General features: G+C 39.5%; 1 pseudogene; it reads right to left on the reverse strand.

Annotated features, from left to right (window-relative positions):
* The window catches only part of LOC129811545 (centrosomal protein kizuna-like), a 29793-nt pseudogene extending 18247 nt beyond the window's left edge, over window positions 1–11546 (reverse strand).
* Between the last annotated feature and the right edge of the window lie 3081 nt (window positions 11547–14627).

Here is a 14627-nt window from a genome sequence, read left to right on the forward strand (position 1 = left end):
GTTCTCTACTCGCTTACCCAGGAGGAAATAAAATGGAATAATGGAATGAATTGCCACGGCTTGTTTTCCTGCCTGTGAGCTGAATGGGTAGAGCGATATAAACTCTAACCTTGACGTTGAGTGAGGTGGCCTGGCGCTGGAGACAGGCTGCTCTGAGCTTTACATCAAAGCCTTGTTTTTCCCCTCATACACAGGGCTCCATGTTAACAATGGAGAGCTCAGATTCTCCCCTCCCCATCAACACCACCACAAGCAACCTCCCTACAGATTCTCTAAAGGGCACAGTGGAACAATTCAATAGAGTACACAATACCAAAACACAAACATGAATTGTTCAGTTTCTGGGCAGAATAATTTGTTAGTTTGATTTATGTTCCATCCAAATAATGAATTTATCTGCCACAAAAATAAAAAATACATGTTAAAATAGTTGGGACTATCAAAAATGCCTGTATTTGTGTGGCCTTGGAAAACGTTTGTAAAATACAAGATAATATAAGGCCTATGCAATGAGGAATCTACACAATGCATTGCAAAATCCAAATCACTTACAAGCTACAGTTGTTTATAATACTGTACATATACATTTGAGTTTCACCCCCCCAACAGTTACTAGTCTACCAACACATACAGTATACTGAGAACTATCATAACACATATAGAGGAAAGCTGTATATTACAGCTAGGTCTATAGACTACAATCAGACTTTTTCAGAGGACAGTAAAGGTCTGGATTGATGGACGGAAATGCACATCCCCTTCACAGTGAAATCCATCCCAGTATTCGTCATTAAAATGAATGTTCTTGATCCTTAAAATCAGAGGACACCAAGTGCTGGATTTCTTAGTGTGAGTGCCAGTCCACATGCCCACCCTCCAGAACACTCTATGGAGCCACAAATATCCTCCTCCACTCGGACTTCCTAAGGTCTCTCAAGCAGAAAATTGCTTGGTTACAGCATTATCTTGGATTATGGCAATAATGTTTGTCACGGGTCCTAAACCCTCCCTATAAGTTGCGCTGAGGCTAAGGCCCGTGCTGTTGAGCTGCACTGAGTGAGGTGGGTCGCGTGGAGCGTGACTCCCATCATCCTCTCTGTCAGCTGCAGATGTGGCACAAGTCAACAGTCTTGAGCATAATCCCCAGTACAGCCTACTTATGCAGCCCAATTCAGTTTGGCCACTTTGGAACATCCTAAAGTAGAGCTGTAGCTTTGCTGCTTTAGCTTGCCCCTCTGTTTAATTCACTCAACAATAAACTGCCCAAATTAAACAGATAGTTAGACTGGGAAGAAAATGTAGCAAAATGTATCAACAATGAAAAGAACAGTGTTTGTTATGATGGCTGATATAAGGGGTTGCCTCAATTGAATTTCATCAAATTAATTGACAGCTCACGTTATTTCCAGTATAAGGCAAAACTTGTAACGTAATGTAACTCATACATACCTCTCCGATGGTATTTCTTAAGACGTGGATTCTCTACTTGGTTCAGATCTGTTCCTAGGCTCTGGAGTGTCAAGTGATTCTTGACTGTGTATGCTGATGCTGTGGAGATCCCTGTCCCTGGGTGTAGCACTCCTCTGGTGGGCTGTCTGTCCTCCTGCTATGGCCGTCTACATAGACGACATTCTGTGGCACCTTTGGTACCTCAGCCAGGTCAGACTCCGTCGGGGAGATTGACAGGTCACTGCCATCCCCACTGGAACTGGATATACCGAGGTGTTCACTCCGCTCTGAAAACCCATACACAACAGGCTATTTAAATCACTGTGTGTATATATAGCATTATTACTAGAATATAATACAAATTATTTTAGCAATTTCTTAAAAAATAACACACATTTCAATCAAATTGCTAATAAATAAAGTACTAGAGAGTACAGTGAAACAATGGAGAACATACAGTCTGGATATCTTCTAGTATGTAATTTCTTTCAGGAATAAGATCACTAACCTAGCACATCTTGAGATTATTTTCCCAAGTCAGTTTGAGTCGGTGATATTTGCAAGACTCTCTCCAACTTCTTTTTTTATGCTGTCCTGGTGGGCAGACCCTCTACCGAGTGTATTCTGCAGGTGAATTCCTGTCAGACATATGGCTGATACTGCTGGGATGATAGTCTATTCTTCTCAGGCCTCGTCAAGGTCACTCGAGGTGTAGGAGGTTGTTAATCACCTCCAAAAGGCACACCGGCGCTGGCTGTTAAGCTGGATGGAACCACTGCCGCCATCCTTTCATGTTTGTCACTCAAATTACAGCCGTCGGGGGAATCGTTTGAGTCTGAAATGTCATCTGATAAACGCGCTCCGCTGTCGGCAACAACCTCTCTGGAAACTTTGGAGTCCTTCAAAAGGCCACTTTGCCGGTGTTCCGAGGCACGTGAGCGATGATTGGGGCGAATGATGCTCGGCTTCTTGTAAGGGTACACTTATGGTGGCATCTTCAACCGTGGACTCTCTGGAAGTCTGCCGACCCATGAAGATTACAGATGGTTGGTATAAACCCCTGGCATGTGGAAAGGGGGAATCACCCCGAGGATGGCCATGTAATACATCTCCCTGAAAAACAGGAAATAACCAGGTGCATACAGGTAGATTCATGGTTACTCAATGTCAAATAACAAAATGCTAATAAATAGCAAGGCATTGTTGGAGATCCTTTGTTAGGGATGCAAGTGTATTGTGTAACTCATTAAAGTGAAAATTGACTGCTACTTGATATCATTATGCTCAAATAAAATCCTCAAGAGCAAAATGTTTCTAGTCACAGTCCCCCTTCCAATTTCAGCTATGCAAATTCCAATGGCTATGGTATTATAATTAAATTGGGATATAATCAAAATACCATATGAAGTACTATTAACAATTAGAAAAGATTGGCAAAATAGCATCAAATGGTCAAGGATACCCTCCATTCACAAGCAGCTGCTCTTACAATTTTCTGCCTGTATTATTCAGTTTATTCTCCTTAAATGCAACACTTGCAAATCTGGTTATAAGGGCTTTTTAAAAAATAAATAAAAAAACAACTGAGTGTTTTAAAAGTATCACTTGTTCTGTTAAAACATTGTTTATTTGGATCAAGGTCATATTTATTTTCAAATCCCTAATTGAGAAGAATGTTACATGATCCATGTTTTAACTTTAATCTTATAAGTAATCCTCTGCGCAAGTTGCGATTCCTGTCTGCTATGGCACTGAGGGGGGAAGAGAAAGCTAAAAAAAAAAATCTCCCTCCAAACATAATAAAAAGCATGGCTTCTGTTTCTTTTCTGATAAGAGTCTTAAATACCAAACAGTTAGCTGCTTAATAACATTCACTGTAAACCATGCAGCTCTGCCCAGCAGATCCACAAAGCAGGTAAAAAAGAAGAAAAGTTCATTTCTTGGCTGAGTGATTCCATCGGTAGCTGCAGGGCAAAGTAGAAAGTGTTTCACTAAAGTAGCAATTGATTCTTCTATCAATCTGCGGCACGCGTGTGCTCTTCCAAGGAATGTATTAAATATGAAAATCATATCCCGTTATCACATGTCTCCAGCTTTCAGCCCGGTAAGCTTCCCTTAATGAATGCTGTAGCCTGAGGGACATGCACACTGCCAGCAATGGCTTGTATGCATAATGGAGTGACGGTACCATTTTGCTCATTACAATATCGCCAAGCTGAGGGGGTTTTGCACACAGTCACAAGTGACTGCTCTAGACAGCATGCTCCAAGTTATTATGAGATGTCTTAGACATTTCATCTGAAAGAGCATTACTGCATTAAGTGAAGGGAGAAGCAGCTATGGCCTTGAACTACATGGCTTGTACCAAGGAACAAGCCACGATTAGACACCTTGCATATACACAGTTAAATGTATACTGCTCTACAGATTTGCTCGGCATAATGTCTACTTTTCTTTGTTGTTCCAAAGCTGAAAACACAGTTTGAAAGAGCTAAGATGTGCATTGAGAAGAGCATACTGTGTGAGTAAAATATGTTTGGGCAAATCTTCAGATATTATACACTATCTGGTATACATTTCCCTAAGTCTATTTTACACTGGTAAACTGTTTATTCATATAAACAGGCGTCCATTATATAAAATAAATTGTACAGAACATAGGGCACCCTGCAATAACAAAACTACTACAACAGCCAGAATTAAACATAGCCTAGGGTGCCCTCATGTCTGTTCCTTTATTCATGAGTCAACTTATTCTAATCAAAGGTTAGGCCTAGATGTATTTTCGAATGTACTATTTTATAATTTCCAGAGATTATTTAATTACTATGTTACCTCGTCAATACCTTTTTTCCGCCTCGCTGCCATGAATCTGGAAATTCTATTCAAGCATCGAACCTGTGAAAAACAGGAAAAACACGGTCTATACATCAATATTCATTTAGAAAATGTCCTTCTCAAAGTGAGCAATTATCCTAACTATTGAACCGTTGCTCAATGCAAAGTTCAACAATATCCAAAATCATAGGATATGGTCCCTATCAGAAAAATTCACATAGTGCACGTCATTTCATATTATCTTGGTAATTGTATACATAGGATATTTCTTCAGTGCGATAAAACTGATTAAACATGCTCTGCAAACACAGGCAGACATGGAAATAAGAGCTTGTGAGATCCAAAGTGTCCAAACACAAGAAAGTCAGTCACCACATGTATTCTGCCTGCAAACACTTTTAATCAATTATCTGGGTAGCCAGACTGTTTAATTGGAGTTGAGATTAGGGCAGTCAGTCTAATGGTGCAGTTAAGGGCACTGGGTTGAACTCTAACATCCCAGGCCTTTTCTTCAAAAGAATACCAATTGCCACACAAAAAGACTACTTTTTGTTGATCAACATTGCTAAATAAACGTTATCTATTTGCACTGATTCTACATTCAAAGATAATAATAAAGTCACAAATGATCATGATTGCGGTAATATATGATAGCATCGTTTGTAAGGGTGTGTGGTCGTATTGTTTTCTGCTCATTGGAAAAACAGGCTGCATTTTGCTACAAAATACAAACAACAAATTAGTCTAGTAAAATGTTCACATCTGAATGTAAATGGCACATTTTCATAGTTGGTGTACTGCTTAACAATTAAGTCTTAGCACACTAGATGAATGAAACACAGTAGTTTTTACAAATCAACTAAACTCAGCAAAAAAAGAAACGTCCCTTTTTCAGGACCCTGTCTTTCAAAGATAATTCGTAAAAATCCAAATAACTTCACAGATCTTCATTGTAAAGGGTTTAAACAGTGTTTTCCCATGCTTGTTCAATGAACCATAAACAATTAATGAACATGCACCTGTGGAACGGTCGTTAAGACACTAACAGTTTACAGACGGTAGGCAGTTAAGATCACAGTTATGCCTTTCTACTGACTGAAAAACACCAAAAGAAAGATCCCCAGGGTCCCTGCTCATCTGCGTGAACATGCCTTGGGCATGCTGCAAGGAGGCATGAGGACTGCAGATGTGGCCAAGGCAATAACTTGCAATGTCCGAACTGCGAGACGCCTAAGACAGCGCTACAGGGAGACAGGACAGACAGCTGATCGTTCTCACAGTGGCAGACCAAGTGTAACACCTGCACAGGATCGGTACATCTGAACATCACACCTACGGGACAGGTACAGGATGGCAACAACAACTGACCGAGTTATAACAGGAACGCACAGTCCCTCCATCAGTGCTCGAACTGTCCGCAATAGGCTGAGAGAGGCTGGACTGAGGGCTTGTAGGACAGTTCCTCACCGGCAACAAAGTCACCTATGGGCACAAACCCACGGTTTTGTCTCAGTAGGGGTGATGGTTGGATTCGCGTTTATCGTCGAAGGAATGAGCGTTACACCGAGGTCTGTACTCTGGAGTGGGATCGATTTGGAGGTGGAGGGTCCGTCATGGTCTGGGGCGGTGTCACAGCATCATCGGACTAAGCTTGTTGTCATTGCAAGCAATCTCAACACTGTGCGTTACAGGGAAGACATCCTCCTCCCTTATGTGGTACCCTTCCTGCAGGCTCATCCTGACATGACCCTCCAGCATGACAATGCCACCAGCCATTCTGCTCGTTCTGTTCGTGATTTCCTGCAAGACAGGAATGTCAGTGTTCTGCCATGGCCTGCGAAGAGCCCGGATCTCAATCCTATTGAGCACGTCTGGGACCTGTTGGATCAGACGTTGAGGTCTAGGGCCATTACCCCCAAAATGTCCGGGAACTTGCAGGTGCCTTGGTGGAAGAGTGGGGTAACATTGCACAGCAAGAACTGGCAAATCTGATGCAGTCCATGAGGAGGAAATGCACTGCAGTACTTAATGCAGCTGGTGGCCACACCAGATACTGACTGTTACTTTTGATTATTTTGACCCCCCTTTTGTTCAGGGACACATTATTCCATTTCTGTTAGTCACATATCTGTGGAACTTGTTCAGTTTATGTCTCAGTTGTTGAATCTTGTTATGTTCACACAAATATTTACACATGTTAAGTTTGCTGAAAATAAACGCAGTTGACAGTGAGAGGACATTTCTTTTTTTGTTGAGTTTACAAACATTTATGACTAATACAAAGCATAAAAAAGAAACAAAGCAACTGCTTGGGGGGGGTGTATATAAACCTCTGGAGCACTTCACTGTCTCAATATTGGTAAATTAATTTAACGAGTCATAATTAACCAATTTAGTTAGATATTAAGCTGTTGAGCACTGTTGTTGACTTTTAAGTGATAATCTGACCCACTCATTGTTTTCCATCTTGCTCATTTGGCTGTGGTGATAAACTGCAGTGTTACAATGTGTACTATTGTTACATCAAGCAAATTAGTGTAAATATTCCTACAGTGTTTGTGGCAATTAGAGCAATATACTAAGGCAATCGAATAAGAACGCCATTGAAGTGCATGCATCATATTTTAGAAATTCCCCCCAAAATGGTCTTGTGAAATGGCCTTGTAAATCAAGAACACGCACGCACATTAACTAGCCTTCAATACATAAGGGACATTATAAATTGGGTGGTTCAAGCCCTGAATTCTGATTGGCTGACAGCGGTGGTATTTCAGACAGTATACCACAGGTATGACAAAAAATGACTTTTTACTGTTCTAATTAAGTTGGTAACCTGTTTATAATAGCAATAAGACACCTCAGGGGTTTGTGGTATATGGCCAATGTACCACAGTTAAGGTCTGTATCGAGGAACTCCGCGTTGCATAGTGCTTAAGAATAGGCCTTAGCCGTGGTATATTGGCCATATACAACACCCCCTCGGGCATTATTGCTCAATTAGAGGATGAGCATCAACCATATATTTACTGTACAGTGATATTTGCTGAATCATATAAAATTAGTTCAATAAAATGTGCTCTCGATCTCAATAATGCACAATTTTTAAATGTATGTATACATTTTTCTGAGCTTACAGAGAATCATACTCCTTTTAAATGAACAATGCCCAATACCAACTCTGCAGCTGTGGCTACACTGACAGATGACACACTGTACGGTCTCAGTCTTACCATCTGTTGATGCAGAGGGCCACGGTCAGGATAGTGTTCTTCATGCTAATTTCTATGCACTCCACATCTCAAGGTTCCTAATTTTCACTTGTTTTTCTCTCTCACATATTTCCTTGAGATAACCACAGAGTTTTGCACACTTTATCTGAAAACTTAAGGCAATAAAGATATCTATTATTTAAGGACACCCTTGCAAATAAATGGTTACTATTGAGTAGGCCTCTCACCATGTTGTCTTTTCACTGGTGTTACGCATAAATAGCTGAACAGTTTAGAACTTCAGTAAAAATGACTATTTACATTGTATAGGCCTAATTCATATCAGAGTGACTACCAGTGAAATAACTACTGTAGTATAACTGTGGTACTATGTAGTATAACTGTCTGTACTTACAGAACCACTACAATGTAATGCCTACACAGGTTATACCTAGCTACCATGGAATGATGTGTTGGTGTGCTGTGCACATATAAAGGAAATACAGCATTACATTAGAGATGAAAAGTAATATGTGGATAATGGCTGAACTGTTATTAGGATTAAGGACTTGATGAACAATGCACATCAAGCTAAGTTGTTAGCTAGGTAGCTACATTGTTTATTGTTGGACAAACTTACAAAAGCATAACAAAGCATAACACTGAACTGTCATAGCAGTGCAGTGTCCCGATCAGTGGCAACACGTCATTCAGGGCAGGTGGGGCTGAGCATTTTAGCCTGTTTTACATGTTATTTTGGCATTAATACGTGTCACATATCAGTTTGCAAACAATGTAAAAAAATATATATATCATTCAGTTAATAAAGCCGGATACAAACATGGTCTCTTTTTTGTTTTCTTGAGTAAGGCAGCTCCAAAATGCTTTCTGTGGTGGTGGGGCAAGCAGGCAGAAAATACAGAGCGCTGCGTCATGATTGACTCAGTGTTCTGTCACTCATGGAGAAACTACGTCACTGCCAAGTCTAAGGGTAGAGCTAGAACATTCTAGCCCCTTGGGTGCTGCCATAGAGTTACATTAGAAGTGCCCCATCCAAGAAGGCTCAAGGTCATTGGCCCCAGATAAAGTGACATCAAATCACGTTATATGTACAGTAGCTTTGATTGGACTGATCATGTCAACATCATAACTTTCAGAATCTTCGCTAGCAATCATCATCATGAATCAAGTCGACAATCTACTGGCAAATCCTTTTCAATCCTTGTCATATGAAGAGAAATAATTAAGAGAAATTATAGATAAAACGTATCGGTGCTCATTGGCCATTGGACATAAACATTAGAGGTCGACCAATTAAGATTTTTCAACGCCGTTACCGATTATTGGAGGACCAAAAAAACTGATACCGATTAATCGGACGATTTTTATATATATAATTTGTAATAATGACAATTACAACAATACTGAATGAACACTTTAATTTTAACTTAATATAATAAATAAATAAAATCAATTTAGTCTCAAATAAATAATGAAACATTTTCAATTTGCTATAAAAAATGCAAAAACAGTGTTGGAGAATAAAGTAAAAGTGCAATAAGTGCCATGTAAAAAAGCTAACGTTTAAATTCCTTGCTCAGAACATGAGAACATATGAAAGCTGGTGGTTCCTTTTAACTGGGAATATTGAAGACTCATGTTAACTTGGAACTGCGAAAACTTGACTTCAGTGAGTTCAAAACAACTGGGAAGTCTATTTACCCCTCTTAATTTCACCTACTGTTCTGACTTGCTGTAGCCTATCAGTGACCTTTCTCTTGCATTTCAAAGATGGTGATAAAAAAACACTGGTTGGTTTTTACTTTGTATTTTCTTCTACCAGATCTATTGTGTTATATTCTCCTACATTCAATTCACATAATCTCTGAAGTTGGAGACTTTTATCTCCCTCAACAACTTTAAACATCTGCTATCTGAGCAGCTAACCGATCGCTGCAGCTGTACATAGTCCATCGGTATATAGCCCACCCAATTTACCTACCTCATCCCCATACTGTTTTTATTTATTTACTTTTCTGCTCTTTTGCACACCAGTATCTCTACTTGCACATGATCATCTGATGATTTATCACTCCAGTGTTAATCTGCTAAATTGTAATTATTCGTTCCTATGGCCTATTTATTGCCTACCTCCTCATGCCTTTTGCACACATTGTATATAGATTCTCTTTTTTCTTTTTTTTCCTACTTTGTTTATTGTTTACTCCATGTGTAACTCTGTGTTGTTGTCTGTTCACACTGCTATGCTTTATCTTGGCCAGGTCGCAGTTGCAAATGAGAACTTGTTCTCAACTAGCCTACCTGGTTAAATAAAGGTGGGAAAAAAAAGAAAAAACATTTCCACAAACTTCAAAGTGTTTCCTTTCAAATGGTACCAAGAATATGCATATCCTTGTTTCAGGGCCTGGGCTACAGGCAGTTAGATTTGGGTATGTCATTTAGGCGAAAATTGAAGGGGGAAAAAAAGGAAAAAAAGGGAGGCTATCCCTATCCTGTTTTAGAGAAATGTAATCATAGAAAATTGTAAGAGCTTTCATTGTCTGCTTATTACCCACTTTATTTATCCTACGGTTCTGAATTGGTGTACAGGGAGAACACTGTAAGAACTGTCGCTGTACATTTCAAAAGTGCTAAACAAATAGTTATATTGACTACGTCCGTTCTAGCTCGCTCATTAATGTCTTAATCGAAATTACGGATTGCCTCTTATCCGCTTGTCCTCCCTTTATTCCATTCCATAGTTTGTACATCTAAACTGTCATTAGAAACCACATTTGTTTAAGCAAGTCAGCCGTATCAGCTATGCTTTTTTTTAAGGCAGTAAATTGGCTGAATTAACTGTTTCGCTGCCAGACAAGGCTTCCACATTCACGTGTTTAGCAGATGTTATTGCGGGTGTAGCGAAATGCTACATGGCTCTGTTGATAGCCAGGTGTAGCAGTGGTAAGATGTTAGGACTGCTGTTGGAACAGCTTTACGTAGGCCCAACAGTTTGTTGTTACCTTTATAGTGCTATTCATGTATTGTTTAGTGGCTTTGCTAGCATGCATCCCACTTTAAAAAATGTTTTGCCCCACCGAGATTTACGGGCTAAAATCGCCACTGGTCCCGATACCATACTAACTATATTTCTTATAGCAGTATCCCAATCCCCCCTGTATGCCCACAATAGTTGTGTGCATAGAAAGGTCCAGATAGTAGTGCAGAGCTAACGTACTGTCAACAGGATAGCTAGCTAATAATTCGACTTAAACCACTGATTAGTCCGCTTCTCTAATGTTGCAGCAATTCTTGTAAGAATGCAATGTTTTATTTATTCGTATGAACCCAGTATTGCATGCATACGCAGTGACACGGGCTTACTCTCTAGCTAGCTAGTGCTAGCAAACCCCCTGTTACGTTAGTCAACGTTAGCTAGCATAGCGACAACAATATACACTAGCTAGGTATTGTTATAAAAATTATTTACTGCCATATCTTTTTCAATAAATGGTTGCTTTCTAGCATCAACCTACAAAATAGCTAGCTAGCCACTTATCCAAGCAATGAAGCATGGCGGGAGGCAGCAGCAGTTTCGGGAGAGTCCCCAGCTCCAACTAACTCGTGATATCAAAGGGGCCTGTGCCAAAATGGAAAAGAGTTCAAGTCTTACCTTTCGTCCATGCTTTGTTAAATAGATCCAATTATTTCATAGTACTGGTCCCCACAGAAAGCAATGACAGCAGCTTTCCTTGGGTTTGGCACCCCGTTTTGTGAAACCAATGCATAAATATAGCTACTTGTTTATGTTGGTTGTCATGAGCACCGCTTCCCAGAGATCCCCTCTGCTCTGGTAAAAGGACAAAGCAGGAAAATAGAGAGAACGAACTAATGTTTTGCTCTTAACGCGGGTCCAGGATCAGCTTTCGGACGGTACATTCATATACATATTTTTTGTTTCTTGGAATACAAATAGTTTGCAGTGGTAAAGTACATAAAGTTATACCACATATACCTGTTCCACTGTGACAGAATTGTGCTGAGAATCATATATACCAAACAAAAAACATTGATTTCAACGTTCAACAACCCATACAACTCTGCACAATGACCTTTTGTTTTTTACAATTTACAATGGAAATTTTACCAAAACACATTTAATGGAAGAACTGTGCACATCCAAAGTTTGGTAACAGGATTTCGGTAAAATCTCATTCAGTTTTTATGTCCACATTTCCCCAAATACTTTTAAAAATCTGCTCCGAATTAAAATTCAAAGATGTCTGCAGAAAGAATGGGGTGTCAGCTATGACATGACACATTGACTTTGAAAAAATCTATTTTGGCTATTGAACTACATTATGTGAAGTGGATTTACACCCGGTAACGTAATTTCTTCATGAGTCCATGATCTGTACTACACAGACATGCATAATTATGTATATGAATGTCATTCTCTTCTTGGTGATGTATCCTAAATAGTTACACAAAGGTATAAATATGCAAAATCCTCCTTTGCTTATTTGGGTATTATTCTACACGCTGGTTATTATTTTAATGAGCTCTGCCCTCAAGCAAGACCAAATTTGGTTGGTCCAGACCGGACCAAATCTGAACCAATCATAGATGTCTTTGTTTCACAAGTTTGGACATCAACGTACAGCACAGTAGAGCTCAGTATATTATAGTACACCACAGTACAGTAGAATATAGTTCAGTACAGTAGAGTACAGTAAAGTATAGAACAGTACAGTAGAGTTCAGTACATTACAATACAGGACATTAGTGTACTCAACTCTAGTGTGCTCTACTGTGCACTGTACTATACTCTACGGCACTGTACTATACTCTACTTTTCTTTACTGAACTCTACTCTACATTACTATACTCTATTGAAATATGCTCTACTTTTCTTTGCTGTACTGAACTCTACTGTACATTACGCTACTGAACTATACTCTACTTTTCTTTACTGCACTGTACTCTACTGTGCTGTGCTGTACTGTACTGTACTGAACTGAACTATACTTTTCTTTACCCTACTCTACTGTGCTGTACTGTGCTGTCCCAACTGTGGTTTGTGACTACTAGGATTTTCCATTGTAGCCAATTCAAATGAAGAAATTCCATTAACGATTTTCCGAAATTTCGTTATCGATTTGGTAACAGAATTTTTACATTTAATCACTTCACAATTCATAAACAAAATTATATCAGTAAAAACACTATAACTAATTGATAGGTCTACCTTGTTACTTCTGTGAACTTTTCTTATCGTCCCTACTCATGAGGGAGAGAAATTAGAAAATATCTTAAAGATATGTGTGTTTTTGGTAACTGAATATCAAGGCAAAAGGCAATGTTTAATAAACTTATAGAAGGCAGAACATTTTATACAAAACAAAATATGTGTTGATATTAGTTGGCCAGGGTTTTACTTCAACATTATTGTATTTTGATGTATTTTTAATATCTTTTAAGACCTTTTTCTGGTATTTGTTTTCCAAGACCCCTCTTCCATCTGTTTGACCAGAAATGAAAGCCTTCATTTGCTTATTCCTAATTTTCTTTTAATGGAAAATGGTTGAAAAAATAAAGAAAAATATATGACTTAATTTCTTAGAAATATAGACTTTCAGCTTTAATTTGAAACCCAATTTGATATGCTCCTATGAACTTCACGTTGATGCTCATGGGTCCTTTTACATGGGAATGACCATAGGCTACATACAGGGAGAGTGAGGTATGAAACACTCATGACTGATGGAAAATAATAAATGTGAGAGATAGATGAATTTTCACAAGCCATGGAGATATGTAGACTGCTGATATATTGATTTGCATTGGAAATACACTTGTAAAATATTTGAAAATACTCAAATACACTGACTCAAATAAACTCCCATGCATTTAACCCAGGTATTTGAAAATAGTATTTGAATGAAGTGTTTGAACATAGTTTCAAATAGTAGCCTATTTATAGGAAATTATTAGAAAATATTTTCAAATACTTACAATAGAAGTAGTTGATTCAGGCCACATTATTTGAAAATACTCAAATACGCAGAGCTAATAAGATAAGATAAGTATTTAAATAACAAATACTCAGTACTTGGGGTGGCAGGTAGCCTAGTGGTTAGAGTGTTGGGCCAGTAACCGAAAGGTTGCTAGATCAAATCTCCAAGGTAAAAATCAGTTGTTCTGCTCCTGAATTGTTAGGTTAGATTACTCGTTGGTTATTACTGCACTGTCAGAACTAGAAGCACAAGCATTTTGCTACACTCACATTAACATCTGCTAACCATGTGTATGTGACAAATAAAATTTGATTTGATTTGAAAAGGCAGTTAACCCACTGTCCCTAGGCCATCATTGTAAATATGAATTTGCTCTTAACTGACTTGCCTAGTTAAATAAAAATACATATAGAATTTGAGCCCAGGTCTGCCATTTTCTACGAAGGGATGTATAGCCTATTTGTGTTGAGCTGGCTTGATGTCATTGCAGTCCTACAGAGAGTCAAAGTGGGCAGAGGATGTGGCTGCTTCAACAAGCGGGGTAAGCCCCGTATGCCTACATTTACATTTACATTTAAGTCATTTAGCAGACGCTCTTATCCAGAGCGACTTACAAATTGGTGCATTCACCTTATGACATCCAGTGGAACAGCCACTTTACAATAGTGCATCTAAATCTTTTAAGGGGGGGGGGGGGGGGGGTCAGAAGGATTGCTTTATCCTATCCTAGGTATTCCTTAAAGAGGTGGGGTTTCAGGTGTCTCCGGAAGGTGGTGATTGACTCCGCTGTCCTGGCGTCGTGAGGGAGTTTGTTCCACCATTGGGGTGCCAGGGCAGCGAACAGTTTTGACTGGGCTGAGCGGGAACTGTACTTCCTCAGTGGTAGGGAGGCGAGCAGGCCAGAGGTGGATGAACGCAGTGCCCTTGTTTGGGTGTAGGGCCTGATCAGAGCCTGAAGGTACTGAGGTGCCGTTCCCCTCACAGCTCCGTAGGCAAGCACCATGGTCTTGTAGCGGATGCGAGCTTCAACTGGAAGCCAGTGGAGAGAGCGGAGGAGCGGGGTGACGTGAGAGAACTTGGGAAGGTTGAACACCAGACGGGCTGCGGCGTTCTG

The sequence above is a fragment of the Salvelinus fontinalis genome, chromosome 15 (genome assembly GCF_029448725.1).
Source record: "Salvelinus fontinalis isolate EN_2023a chromosome 15, ASM2944872v1, whole genome shotgun sequence".
In the NCBI taxonomy this organism is placed as follows: Eukaryota; Metazoa; Chordata; class Actinopteri; order Salmoniformes; family Salmonidae; genus Salvelinus; species Salvelinus fontinalis.